The sequence below is a fragment of the Harmonia axyridis genome, chromosome 6, assembly GCF_914767665.1.
Source record: "Harmonia axyridis chromosome 6, icHarAxyr1.1, whole genome shotgun sequence".
In the NCBI taxonomy this organism is placed as follows: Eukaryota; Metazoa; Arthropoda; class Insecta; order Coleoptera; family Coccinellidae; genus Harmonia; species Harmonia axyridis.
Genome location: NC_059506.1, coordinates 32,094,236 through 32,108,657, shown reverse-complemented (window position 1 = coordinate 32,108,657; position 14,422 = coordinate 32,094,236). Strand labels below are relative to the sequence as shown.

Below are 14,422 nucleotides of genomic sequence, written 5' to 3'. Positions count from 1 at the left end.
TGAAATAATTGCGAACATCTAAGGAAGAACTGTAATAAAACAAACAAAAATTAATTTACAGAAGTCTTTTATTGATAAATGTCAACATACACTAATCATTCTTCTACTCTCGTAAGTAACTTTGATAAATATTTAGTATAAAATCAAAATTTAAAGAGAAAAACTAAACCCTAGGTGTCCCGGATTACCCACAGCATGTGGGGTAATTACGGACCTTAGCTAATTGGCAGAAAAATCACAGATAAATTCTCTGGACGTGGCTTCACCACTGGTACAATTTTTGTGAGACCAGCCTTCACTTTTATTGCATATAATAGCTAGTTTCTAATTGTTTGAATTTCATATATTTCAGTACAAATCATACAATAATATTATTTTTCGTCCTTTGTAGCTTTTCTAGTTGATTTCTTTTTCTTGAACAAAGCATGGTCTTCTTCGAAACTTTCAGTGATACTATCTTATCTTATTTTTTCTTTTTCCCTCATTCCCCTTTTTTTGTTCTGCTTCAAGATTTATTACAGCTTCATTTTTTTTGTTTTTTCATTCTTATTATTTTCTTTTTGTTCCGCTTTCTTCTTTTTTCTTCTAAAACATCTTTCATTGAGGTACTTGTTATTTTAATCGAATGTGCCTTCTTTCTATATGCTATTCGTTGATCATCCTGTATAGCCAGGAAAAGTTCAATTCAGCGAAAGTTGGTCACAATCGTAATTCCGAATTTCATCGAACAATAAATTTTTCCCGCAATATTAATAACGCAGAATTCTCGAAAGTGGGTAATACACATCATGAGAAATATCCATTACGATCGTGCTTTCTTCGTTGAAATAAGGAAGCCGACCGAAGGAAACTCACGCAAACCCACCATTATATAACAATTAAAGGAGACCAAAATTCGTCGTGATCCCGGCACAAGATAGATTAGATTTGAAAAAAAGAATCGCTTTGCAAAAACCCGCTGGAGGAAGAAAAAAAGTTTCCTCTTTATCGTCTTGCCACATTCAGCACCACTCGCAGATAACTTTTGGGAGGAAGGAACACCAGTGGAAGCGTTGTCAGAGGTGGATTGGAACATTTTAGTCTGTTATTTTGAATAATAAGTTTCAAAATCGTGGAAAGAAAAAAATTATTTAGAACCCCCCTGAAATTTTTAAGTTTAAGTTTTAAGGAAATGTAAAGTTTGCAGTATGGTTCATTATTTTATCTCCGATTAAGAGCAAATATTGATTTTGCAGACTTAAATCAATCAGCAAAGTATTACTTTTCCTGCCTAGGCAACAAAGTAGCTACTCTTCTGCCTAGGCTTCGAAGTGATTATTTTCAATGCGTATAAAACATTCATTATTTTCTGACAATCAATATTTTTTGCCACCTGATGATATGTTTAACTCAGCAGCAAAGTAGATCGACTGCCTTGACTGAATCCTAGCCTCGTTGCGCTCAGCTATGGACTATCAGCCGCGGCAGTAAATAAAATATAGGGTGTTTTTTTTTCGAGGTATATAACTTAAAGTTGGCATTACTGTTCAAGATGGCGACCGATTTAACAGCTGTCAAGTGATTTATTCTCAGTTTGATTTGGCAATTCAAATTCGTGAATAGACTCACGCCTGAACAACGCTTGCAAATGGTGCAATTTCATTTCGAAAATAATGGTTCTGTGCGAAATATGTATCGCGCACTACGTCCATTAGCGATGAAGCGCACTTCTGGTTGAATGGCTACGTCAACAAACAAAACTGCAGCATTTGGAGTGAAGCTAATCCTCAAGTGTATGTCGAAACACCGTTACATCCAGAAAAACTGACTGTTTGGTGCGCTTTATGGACTGGTGGAATCATTGGTCCGTACTTCTTCAAAAACGATGATGGCCAGAACGTTACAGTCATTGTTGATCGGTATGAGCCATGATTACTAACTTTTTCATTCCTGAATTGAACAACTATGATGTCCAGGAGCAATGGTTCCAACAAGGCGGCGCAACATGTCACACAGCTCGTGCTACAATCGTTTTATTGGAAGACACGTTTGGTGACCGCCTAATTTCACGTTTTGGACCTGTGAATTGGCCTCCAAGATCTTGTGATTTAACACCGCTAGACTTCTTTTTGTGGGGCTATGTAAAGTCATTGGTCTATGCGGATAAGTCACAAACCCTTGACCATTTGGAAGACAACATTCGCCGTGTTATTGCCGATATACGGCCACAAATGTTGGAAAAATTCATCGAAAATTGGACGTTCATATTGGACTACATCCGAGCCAGCCGTGGCGTCATATGCCAGAAATCATATTTAAAATGTAATGCCACAAGATTATCTTGCGGGTAAATAAAATTCATGTCAATCGAATAATCCATCGTTGTTTTATTGCAATTTAAAGTTATATATCAGGTGTGTGAATAAGTCTTTCCCGTTTTTTGTAAGAGATGGCGCCACCAATACTGTGCGAGTATTTAATGGTTACATATGTCATAATCAAAGCTTATTCATCTGTCAACAATTCCACACTAACACATTATTTGAAATTTTTTCGCATCATAAATTTTTGAAATCGTGAAAATGTCGAAATTTGAGCCGAGTCGACGTCATTTGCGGGAAGTTTCACTTTATTGGTTCAATTTGAAGAAATCTGCTGCCGAGGCGCATCGGTTGCTTCAGGAAGCTTATGGAGAAGGTTGTGTCGATGATTCAAGTGTTCGCGGATGGTTTCGACGCTTCAAAAGTGGCGATTTCGACGTGGAAGACAAGGAGCGTTCCGGGCGGCCGCAAATCTTTGAAGATCAAGAATTGGCGACTTTGCTTGATGAAGATTCGTGTCAAACGCAAGAAGAACTTGCTGAAGCATTGGGAGTTGACCGAACAACCATTTCCAAGCGTTTGAAAGCCATGGGAATGATCCAAAAGCAAGGAAATTGGGTGCCGTACGAACTGAAGCTGAGAGACGTCGAACGGCGTTTTTTCACTTGCGAACAGCTGCTTCAGCGACATAAAAGACAGGGTTTTCTGCATCGTATCGTGACTGGCGATGAAAAACGGCCACAATACTCCTACAGGCACGACAAAGTTATTTTGCAACATGACAATGCTCGCCCACATGTTGCACAGCCGGTGAAAACATACTTAGAAACGCTCAAATGGGAAGTCCTACCCCACCCGCCGTATAGTCCAGACATTGCTCCGTCTGATTACCATCTCTTCAGATCGATGACGCATGGCCTGGCTGACCAGCACTTCCATTCCTACGAGGAAACCAAAAAATGGGTGGATGACTGGATAGAGGCCAAACCGGTCGAATTTTTTCGCAACGGGATTCGTATATTGCCAGAAAGATGGGGAAAAGTTGTAGCTAGCGATGGCCAATATTTTCAATAATTCATTTGTAACCATTTTTTCACAATAAAGGCTCAAAATTTGAAAAAAAACGGGAAAGACTTATTCACACACCTGATAGCTCTGAAAAAAACACCCTTTAGTTTGCTGCCAACTAAAACAGATAACTATGTTCTCCGATTGACAGCAAATATTAATTTTGCAGAAACATATCAATCAGCAGAATATTACTTTTTCCGCCTAGGCAGCAAAGTGATTATTCTCAATGAAAATAAAACATTCTACATTTTGTGACAATCAATATTTTCTGCCACCTCCCTCATTTCTGGAGGAGTAAGTACTTTTGAGTCTCTATCACTGTCTATAATTTAAATATATTCAATATTTTTCCAAAAGACTGTCAGATATTCCATAAGTTGTCAAACTATAATTATCATGAACATATACATTTCCATAGCAACCAACCATTCCAACAATTGCGTTTTCTATCAAATTTCGTTTTAATTTATCACTACAAGAAAAATGAAAAGAATGTAAGAATTGTAATAATTTGCAAATACAATATCCTACATATATCATTATAAAATATCGAAGATAAAATTATATGTTTAACTCTGCAGCAAATTGGATTGACTGCCTTCTGAATTAACTATCAGCCGCAGCAGTCAATCTACTACTATGCTGCCTAGTAAAACAAATATCTATTCTCGTAGAATATCTCCAATCATTATAAAAGCGTTTAATATAAAGAAAAAAGTTAGAATCACGATGGAATTGAACAGTGTATTACAAAACAAACAAAAAATTGAGATTGTGAAAATTTTGCCTAGTTCTTTTAGTTTACAGAATTCTGATGTCCTCTGTTATCCTTCGTTCTCATACCTCGGATGCCTCCCTGCTCATCTTGCGTCAAGGCTGGAACCAGGAACAAAACGTATTTATCTCCATTTTTTTCTACTACGGATGATTTATTTCTACTCAACCATTAGTGGATTTCCAGAAGTTGGCCCGTTAGATGTTTCTGCCTTGCTTACCACGAATCCTACGCTCACATGAATTGTCGTCGGAGTCCTCTTGGTGTAATCGATTACCAGCATCAGCAGCGTACTCCACTTTCTTTCCCAAACATGTTTCTGATTAATCTTTTACGATTTGAGTTAAAGCTAAGAAGATCGAGGAGTGGATCAATAGAGAAAAATTGTAGCCATTTACACGATATTAGTACACATTAGTACAGGGTGTTACATGAGTAGTTGGCAATAGCCTAGTGATTAATGCAGGTCATGCAGGTTTTCCAGTGAAGTAGCTTGTTGTGTATCCTAATATCTGCATTGACCACTAGGCTAGGGCTAACCACTCATGTTACATCCTATATGTATAGGGTGTTTTTTTTTCGAGGTATATAACTTCAAGTTGGCATTACTGTTCAAGATGGTGACCGATTTAACACCTGTTAAGTGATCTATTCTCAATTTGGTTTGGCAATTCATCATGAATAGACTCACGCCTGAACAACGCTTGCAAATAGTGCAATTTTATTTCGAAAATAATGTTTCTGTGCGGAATAAGTATCGCGCACTACGTCCATTTTATTTGGTTTAGCGATGAAGCGCACTTCTGGTTGAATGGCTATGTCAACAAACAAAACTGCCGCATTTGGAGTGAACCTAATCGTCAAGTGTATGTCGAAACATCCAGAAAAACTGACTGTTTGGTGCGCTTTATGGGCTGGTGGAATCACTGGTCCGTACTTCTTCAAAAACGATGATGGTCAAAACGTTACAGTCAATGGTGATCGGTATAGAGCCATGATTACTAACTTTTTCATTCCTTAATTGAACAACCATGATCTCCAGGAGGTGTGGTTCCAATAAGACGGCGCAACATGTCACACAGCTCGTGCCAAAATCGATTTATTGAAAGACACGTTTGGTGACCGCCTAATTTCACGTTTTGGACCTGTGAATTGGCCTCCAAGATCTTGTGATTCAACACCGCTAAACTACTTTCTGTGGGGCTATGTAGAGTCATTGGTCTATGCGGATAAGCCACAAACCCTTGACCATTTGGAAGACAACATTCGCCGTGTTATTGCCGATATACGGCCACAAATGTTGGAAAAAGTCATCGAAAATTGGACGTCCAGATTGGACTACATTCGAGCCAGCCGTGGCGGTCATATGCCAGAAATCATATTTGAAATGTAATGCCACAAGATTATCTTGCGGATAAATAAAATTCATGTCAATCGTTGTTTTATTGCAATGTAAAGTTCTATAGCTCTAAAAAAAACATCCTTTATATCTTTGGTGTTTTTACTTTTTATTTTCCTCGTTATTTTTTCAATTTCTTCGGATGTCAAGTCGTGCATGTGAAGAGAATATATTGGCAGCTCCAAAGATGTCTTCTATAGTGAGGTTTCAACTGCGTAGCTACAATTCATCGTAGACATCACAGTTTTGAGGCAATTAGAACCCGAAATTTGGGTAAAAACAGTAAAAATTCAATCTATATCCAAAAATCGTTACATCTCCTAAAATATTAGTCGCAGACACCTCAAATGAGAACGTTTTTCAGAGATCGAGTTGTGATCTGAAACATAATGAGGTTTCAAGTACGTAGCTTATGACCAGAAGAAGTGAAAATTTCGTGGTATTCTATGACCAAGTGATCAGGAATTTCTTCCTTCTCTCCATAAAGTCTGCACTTGCCAGTTTCTAATAACTCATTTTTCATTATGTGCCTACAGAGGTGGTGTGTCTTATTCTTACTAAGATTCAGATACTTTTCGGATCTTACATTATAAAATTTCCGAAAGAGTATTTCTCTATCGGTTTTTTCCTTCTCTCGGAACTCTTTTTTATAGTTTTCATAGACTAGACAACAGTTATTCATAAAAAAATTCATAACAGAATATATTTAAAAGACTTGGAGTGGAGTGTTTCTAAATACTCCAGGTGTTGAAGAAGTCTGAAATAACCTTCCCCAAACCCTACACAAAGACAAGCTGAGACTTGGCATCAAAATAAAACTCAAAGCGTGAAAGAGAAACAGAACCTTAGACAAATATCCACTTACGTATTGAATCATCGAAGTTTCAAGTGAATGAGCTCTCTACACAAATTCAATTCCAGCGAGATATATGTCGACATTAGACATCGCCTGAACTACTTCGCTCAGATGTCTCGCTCAGTAATTCTCTGCAGGGAATCCCATCTTTGTTCTGGAGTAACTGATATAATAATGAGACTTAGTATGGTCCTAATTGAAAAACTACTTATCCTGTACCTGCGACTAGAGAAGTTCAGGAAAGATTAGAGAAGTTCCGTCATTGTTCCAAGCACAGGATTGCTGTGTATTTTCCGAAAATGTTCTGATGCAGGGGATGAAGCTTGTTTCAATCTGCATAATCCATCTAGATTCGGATGTGTATAAGAGCAGTAAATCTGGATGAGAAATTTGCCGATCTGAGAAGGAATCTCGATAGAAACGGTGATGCTGGAATGAGAAAAACTTGGATTTCGTTTTCTACTTGTAGCAATGCCTTCTTGAAAGTTCAGAGTGCACTTCAGCATATTAGTGTTTATTTGAAGTTACCGACTTCTCAACGAATCTCTTGAATTTAATAAAAAGTGTATTATTACCGCGGAGATGCATACCTGCTTCTAGCACTACATTGCTTAGTTTTAGATTTCGTTTCTTCTCATTCATATCTCCTAAATTTTCTGGAAAACGGTCTAAGTGGCTGTATTATAAGTGTATTTCAATACTCATATTGCACCCTATGGATTTCAAACTATTGAACATCTTATTTACCATTTTAATATAGTTTTGAGCTCTATGTTTACCTAGAAACATTTATGAATTTATGAAGGCAGGATCCTTGATAACTTGTCTTATTTGTGGGTCGACAAATATCCCTGCTTTAAGTTTTTTTGTGCTCAACTGATGCTTTTTTACCCCTATACATATATACAAAACATGACCATTCTTATCAGAGCCTTCACAAATTGTCTTATTAAGCTCAACTTCATCTGTAACGGAGAGATTTTTATTTTTTCTCTTACTCAAGGCAGGCGTTAGGAGTGAAATAGTGAAGCGACTGTTTCAGACGCCTGTTTTCGAGGGACGGCAAATATAGCCCAGTTTATAGCCGCCCTTTCATATTTCTGAAAAATATAGTCTGATTCTTAAAAACAACATGAGGTTAGTCCGCTTTGCTGCGTTTATCAACATTCCCTGCAATGAAAATCTCCAAACCGTCTTTACTAAGCCGCCTGTTCAATAAATAACACATTGTAACCCAACCAATATAAGCAGCATTGCCTATTACCCTAATTGAGTGAGGGATGGAATGTATTACACAAAGATGAAAAACAAGACTTCGAATTACGTGGAAGTTGTTCACACATTCAACATATGGAAAATTCCTACGATTCTGCATCCGAAACTAGTTACTGATAAATTCTTAATGTTTTCAGTGGAACACATGTTTTTAACCCCCATTAGTTTTGCATGGCCTACCGCCCTTTGTATCTTGTGGTGTGATGAATAATCTTTCATCGATCGTGCGCAGTGTCTTGTGAATGTGAGAATCAGACATATTACTTACGCATTGTTCATCGGCGTCGAAGAAATTCAGGAATTTATTGTAGGTGAAAATGTCCGAAAAAAAGAATCCCAGTGGAAATGACTTTAGGAAAAAACGATTAGCAAAAACGCTAGAGAAATCTAAAATGCGAATTATCATCGGGGTAGGTGATGTTTTTTGTTGGGAGGGGGGAGGTTTGTGTTTATTGATACATTTTCAGCAGGTGCGCCAAAAAATTCTTTGCTTCAGGCGCCAAAATTGCTCGCGCCGGCCCTGCTCTTATTACTCGAGTTAGGGAATTAAAAGGGTCAGTTCAGTTACCTGATAGGCAATGGTTCCACTATTTATAGATTCACCTGGAATTTACTTAATCGCAGACTGAAAATAAACCATTGTACCTACATTAATGAATATACAGGGTGTTTCCTAAACATGCGGCAAAAATTCAGGGGGTTGTTCCTTGGACTATTCCAAGAATATTTTGTCCTTTGATGATTTTTGAAAAACCTATTTGTTTCGAAGATATAGGGGAAACAAAATTTCAGATAATAACATTTTATTATGAAAAATTACATGAAAATTCAACTCAACCTACAAAAACTGTTGAAAATGACCACCTCTAGCCAGCATACAAGCATCCAATCTTCTCCTCATTGACTGCCGAACCCTTTCAAAAACACCAGGATCATTTCTTATTAAGTTACACCCAGCAATGATCCGGGTTTAATCTGTATTCCTTTACCATCTGCACTTATCAATTTTTAGTCAAAAAACTGGCCGTTTTTAGTAATTGGAATGTTGTTAAACAAATTTAAAAATAAATTGTACCTACTTAGTAAACACAGTGCGGTACGCATTTTTATTTAAACTATTATTAATTTTAAAAATATGAAAAATGTTGTTCGCCCTGTATCTTCGAAACAAAGAGGTTTTTCAAAAATCATCCAAGGACAAAACATGCTTAAAATAGTCCAAGGAACAACCCCCTGAATTTTTGCCGCATGTTTAGGAAACACCCTGTATAATAATTTTAGAACTCTCAAAGATGGATATACTGAATGAAACCTACATTGGTAGATGAATTGATGTATCTAAAAAAGTAGAGCTGATAAAGAAAATCGGACTGCATGTACAAATTCAGCGTCCCAAGTATAGTTGAAACCCGCTCTTAAATCCCAGGAACCGAAACAAAAAAAATTGTTTTCGTTGCCTGTGTAAATTTTGTCAATACTATTTCTGTAGGCTATTCTACAGACACCTCAAGATCCGGTGAATCAATCTCGATCACAAGGCAGCATTTCCAATAAATCCCCTCAAAGAAAACCGACTCAAACTCCAAAAACAACTCGATCGTAACTTCCAAAATCCAAACTCAACACAATCGCTAGCAAAAGGAACGTTCGCGCCGCCATCATCGGGAGGAACGTCAACAAATACCTGGGACAGCATACCCGCGTCCGGAAGCTTTTAATTGAATTTATCGTCTCTGGTTCTGGTGTCGCCACCTTCAGACTCGGGCCGCAACCATTGGCGGAACTTGCCTTAATCGGTGTCAACGCCGTGGATTGTTTACCGGGATAATAATATATGGGATCCCGAAGCTTTTGTACGATCGGCGGACTTAAGTGATGCGCGTTGTATATCTGGGACTTTGATTTATTCTGCCAAAGTTGGGAATCGATGAGAGTGGGGGTCTCGAACAACACCACCTAGTTGGGGTGCCATCTGACCCTTCTATATACGGGAATCGACTTGGGTAACTTGAACTTTATGTTGTCGCATTTGGGGCATTTCGGGTGTTTTTATAAGGGTGATGTAAGCCTAGTTTTCGAGTCGTTAAAATACAGTTCAAATAGTTCATAAAGTATCGAAAATGTTCTGTATATTTCACCGATTATTATTACTATGGAGTTAGAAAAGTCATTACAGATGTTTGGTTTTGACCTGTCTGGTAGATATCAGACAGCAAATTGGAATGGAGATGTTTCAGGGTTGCGAGATGTGATTGTTGGTGTTCCTCAGGGGTCAATTCTTGGATCGACCCTCTTCGTGATATATATGAATTATGTCTTCAAGAAGGCACTATCAGCTACAGTTTGTATTTATATGGATGATTTTCCTTTTCCAAGTAAAGCAATTTCCCGGAAAAATGAAATATGGAATCCTCATGAGTGAGAAGAGCCAGAAAATCATCTTCACCTGGACAACGGATATGAATAAATGAAGTATTCCGGACTAGAATTCCAAGCTGCGCTGAGCTGGAGGAATCATATAACTAATTTATGTGGAAAATTATCAACTCGGAATTCTATGATGCGGAGAATGAGAAAAATCGTTTGAACAGAAATTGTAAAGCTTGGGTAATATTTTTCCTTCCTCAGTGCAGCAGAATATATATGGTATCATCTTGTGGGGGCAATTACAGATGCTGAGTGTGTCCTACTGCAACAAAAGAAGGCAGTACGAGTCATTCCTCAGATGAAATCTACTGAAAGTTGCAGAGTCTTCGAAAGAGAGAAAGTCTTGACCAACACGGCAGTTTTCGTACTCACTTGTCTCAACTTTGTCCATCAGCACTGATTGAAATTTCAAAAGAACCAAGATTTTTATGATAACAACACGCGTCGGATAATTATGTTACTTCTGCATACTAGCTTTTTTCTGTGTATATTCTTTTACATTTAAATATTTTTCATACCTATTTCGTATATATTTAAATAGCTTATCTCATCCTTATATTTTTATTTTAGCAACCATAATAATTTGATATGATAGGTGATAGATGATAAATATTGCTTATTGCGTTTTCTGCAAGATAACATTATTTTGGTCTTAGATTTGAGTACAAATTTTCCGAAATCAATATGGAACGATAAAATTCGTTGAAAATCATGCAAAATATTATGCGACGAGGATGGGATTCGAACCCACGCGGGCAGAGCCCATTGGATTAGCAGTCCAACGCCTTAACCACTCGGCCACCTCGTCATATGTGTGGCGTAGTAGATCCTTAATAGGAATGGGAATTGGGAATAGGCCAACTCATTTCATTACTTATTGGAAGCGGTATCCATACTTTTTCCGTACGAAGAAGAATTCGGACATACATAAATATTCATTTCGATCAGATGTTTTAGTCAAATTAACCTTTGATATCTTTGTATACCTTATTCAGTTTCCTGGCTGCTTTTTGAGTGAAACGTATGATTTATTTCTTCTCAACCAATCAACCATTAGTGGATTTCTATCTCTATCTTGACTATTGTGAATTTTGAGCTCACATAAAATGTGATAGTAATCATGTCTACTTGCAATTCCTTCAAACAGATTCTAAATCTTCACAATTTTCATTTGAATAAGAACATCTTCTTGCTCTTACTCAAAATGAGTGAGGTTGATGAGTGAACTCATTGAGCCAAAAGGTTTATGATAGTGTTCATGCCACAAGTAATTCTTCTGTCAATTTTCAGCAAGATAATAGAATATTCAACCTATGAAACTCAAAAAAAAATATCTTGTAGATATATTTCAGGGTGGAGCCCTTTCATATCAACATTACAAACCAAGAAGAATGCAAATCAATCGGTATATAGATTGACATTCTATTCAGATATTTTCTACAAAATTTTATCCGACGAGGATGGGATTCGAACCCACGCGGGCAGAGCCCATTGGATTAGCAGTCCAACGCCTTAACCACTCGGCCACCTCGTCATATGTGTGGTGGAGTAGATCCTTAATAGGAATTTCATCCTCTATTGGAAGGATTATCGATGAGTCTTCCGTATGAAGGTAGTTTGAAAAACTATCAGAGTTTATTTGCTTTGATCTCGACATCCACATGAAATTATTCATTTGTGTCAGCTGTTTTTGCCAAATCAACCTGCAATATCCTTGTATGTATATCCTTACAAAATCAGAATAAAGGACCATCGACTAAGCTTAGATTCTTGAGAAATTATTAGTGAGAAATCCAGTCGTTTGCACGATTAGAATATTATTTCTTTGTTCTATGCAGTCTGACTCTATGCAAACTGAGTCCCTCGAAAGATCATGAGAATGAAATAAGATTAATGGAATTAAAATAGAGCTGAAATGTGTAACATTTTTAATGATATATTGACATATTCAATAATATATTTTTCTTGAATTATCTTACTTTAATGAAGTTAAAGAGTTTGTTAGGCGAATGATTATAGATATTTGGTCTAAAAGAAAAACGAGTAGATCCTTAATCTTCAAAATTTTCATAGAGATGAGGATGAGAACAAGATCTTACTCCTAATCAACAACATAAGTGAGTTCAGTGAGTAGACCTGGTGAGCCAAAAGGATAATGATCGCATTCATACCACCAGTGTTTCTTCTTTCAATTATTGGCAAGGTAATGAAATGATATTTGGACATCTTTCTATGGAACTACAAAAAACTTTGCTGTTCATCAGCAATCAATGTATAGTATATTTCAGGGTGAAGTTTCATATTACCTTTGCGAACGATCAAGTATGTAGATCAATCGGAATTAATGTTAGTCAAATAATTCAGATATTTTTTACAAAATTTTATCCGACGAGGATGGGATTCGAACCCACGCGGGCAGAGCCCATTGGATTAGCAGTCCAACGCCTTAACCACTCGGCCACCTCGTCATATATGAGGCGCAGTAGATCCTTAATAGGAATGGGAATAGGTCAACCAATTTTATTATCTATTGGAAGCAGTATCAATACGAAGAATTTGGAAAACTTATTTGCTCGGATCTCTTCATCTACACATAAATATTCATTTTGATCAGATGTTTTAGTGAAATTAACCTTTGATATCCTTGTATACCCAATTCAATTTCCTGGCTGGTTTTTGAGTGGAACGTATCACTTATTTCTTCTCAATCATTAGTGGATTTCTATCCTTATCTTACCTATTGTCAATCTTGATCTAAATGAAATGTGTTAATAATCATTTCTACTTCCAATTTCTTCTAGTAGAGGCTAAACCTTCAAGTTTTTCACAGAAATAAAAACATTTTACTCTTACTCAAAATGAGTGAGGTTGATGAGTGAACTTGTTAAGCCAAAAGGTTTATGATAGTGTTCATGCTAACAGTATTTCTTCGGTCAATTCTCAGCAAAGTAATAAAATATTCAATATTTGGAACTCAAAAAAACACATCAAATGCTCATGAAAAATGAATCTTGCATATATATTACAGGGTGAAGCCCTTTCATATCAACATTACCAAGAATGAAAATTAATCAGTGTATAGATTGACAAAGAGTTGAAAATATTTTGGCAAAATTTTTCCGACGAGGATGGGATTCGAACCCACGCGGGCAGAGCCCATTGGATTAGCAGTCCAACGCCTTAACCACTCGGCCACCTCGTCATCTTTACATAACGTAAATTCCCATTACTTATCAGCACTTCATATAATACTATCTACACCATTCCATCTATTGTATCATTATGATGCAAAGTTTGTTTAGTTACGACATGAGTATGATATCGTTAATCTTCAGGATCACGATGAAATGTATCAGTATGAGGATAGATGATGAAAATCCTTGCCTATTTAGTAACATCAATCCTTTTAATTATCAATATTTTCATATACTTCATTAAGTGATCAATTGCATCAATGCATAACATTAATGCAAACGACAATTTGAAATCGTTTGAGTTGCAACATCCGTCATAATCTGAACGAGAAGGTGACCCACAAGGTTCTGTTCGAGGATCGAAGAAATTCTCAAAAACATCGAAAACACGCCAGCTCTGTCGAAATAGCATCGCAGAAAACCATACCAAACGCTAATCGACGCTACTGGCTACTGGCATAATCCACCTCCACCGACCTCGATAAGAAACAACAAGAAACTCCAATAGCAGACCGAAACAAACGATGTAACTTTGCGACATAACTTGAATTAATCATTCCGACCGCACAATAGAATAACAGTCACCAAAAACACAGAGTACATAAATATCTGGGTCCCAGCGCGTTTTCCGCATCGATTTCGCCCAATTCCAACGCCAACCGGATAAAACAAAGGAGAAAAAAAACTTAACAAACGAGGAAGAGACGTTCGTTCCATCGGCGACTTGGATCATCATTCAACTATCCGATCTCGTGTTTGTCGAGAATCACGCAAGGATGAAGTGCCTTGTCGAATTAATGTTACCCGGTTGTCACCGTCATTTGTCTACGGTTTGCCGGGCCTACTGCGATTTGTTTCCGTTGTAACCTCATGCTGTTAGGAGCGTCTTCGGTCGCCTTTCGGGCCTGTTAGAGGCAGGCAAATGGGCAAACTTCATTAGCTGGGAATCACGACTTCTTGTTCTTTATTAGCATTTTCGCCTTTCTCGGCGATTCTTCTGTGAATGAGATTCTCGCGAAGTGGCGACCTCTGGGATTGGTTGATTTGTGGCCGATGGTAATTGAGGTTAAGTTGGAAGGATTTTTAAGCGGTTAATTGTATGTCGAATTTGCTGTACATGGATGT

The 14,422-nt window shown here is 37.4% G+C and overlaps 1 protein-coding gene and 4 non-coding genes across 5 annotated transcripts in view; 1 reads left to right on the top strand and 4 right to left on the bottom strand.

The window, feature by feature from the left end:
- LOC123682021 overlaps positions 1 to 14,422 on the top strand; it is a 594,083-nt gene that overhangs the window by 327,844 nt on the left and 251,817 nt on the right. The window lies entirely within an intron of this gene.
- Trnas-gcu lies at positions 10,830 to 10,911 on the bottom strand. Its single transcript has one exon. It is a non-coding gene; the product is annotated as a tRNA-Ser (tRNA).
- Positions 11,556 to 11,637, bottom strand: Trnas-gcu. The gene has a single exon. It is a non-coding gene; the product is annotated as a tRNA-Ser (tRNA).
- Positions 12,490 to 12,571, bottom strand: Trnas-gcu. Its single transcript has one exon. It is a non-coding gene; the product is annotated as a tRNA-Ser (tRNA).
- On the bottom strand, positions 13,224 to 13,305 carry Trnas-gcu. The gene has a single exon. It is a non-coding gene; the product is annotated as a tRNA-Ser (tRNA).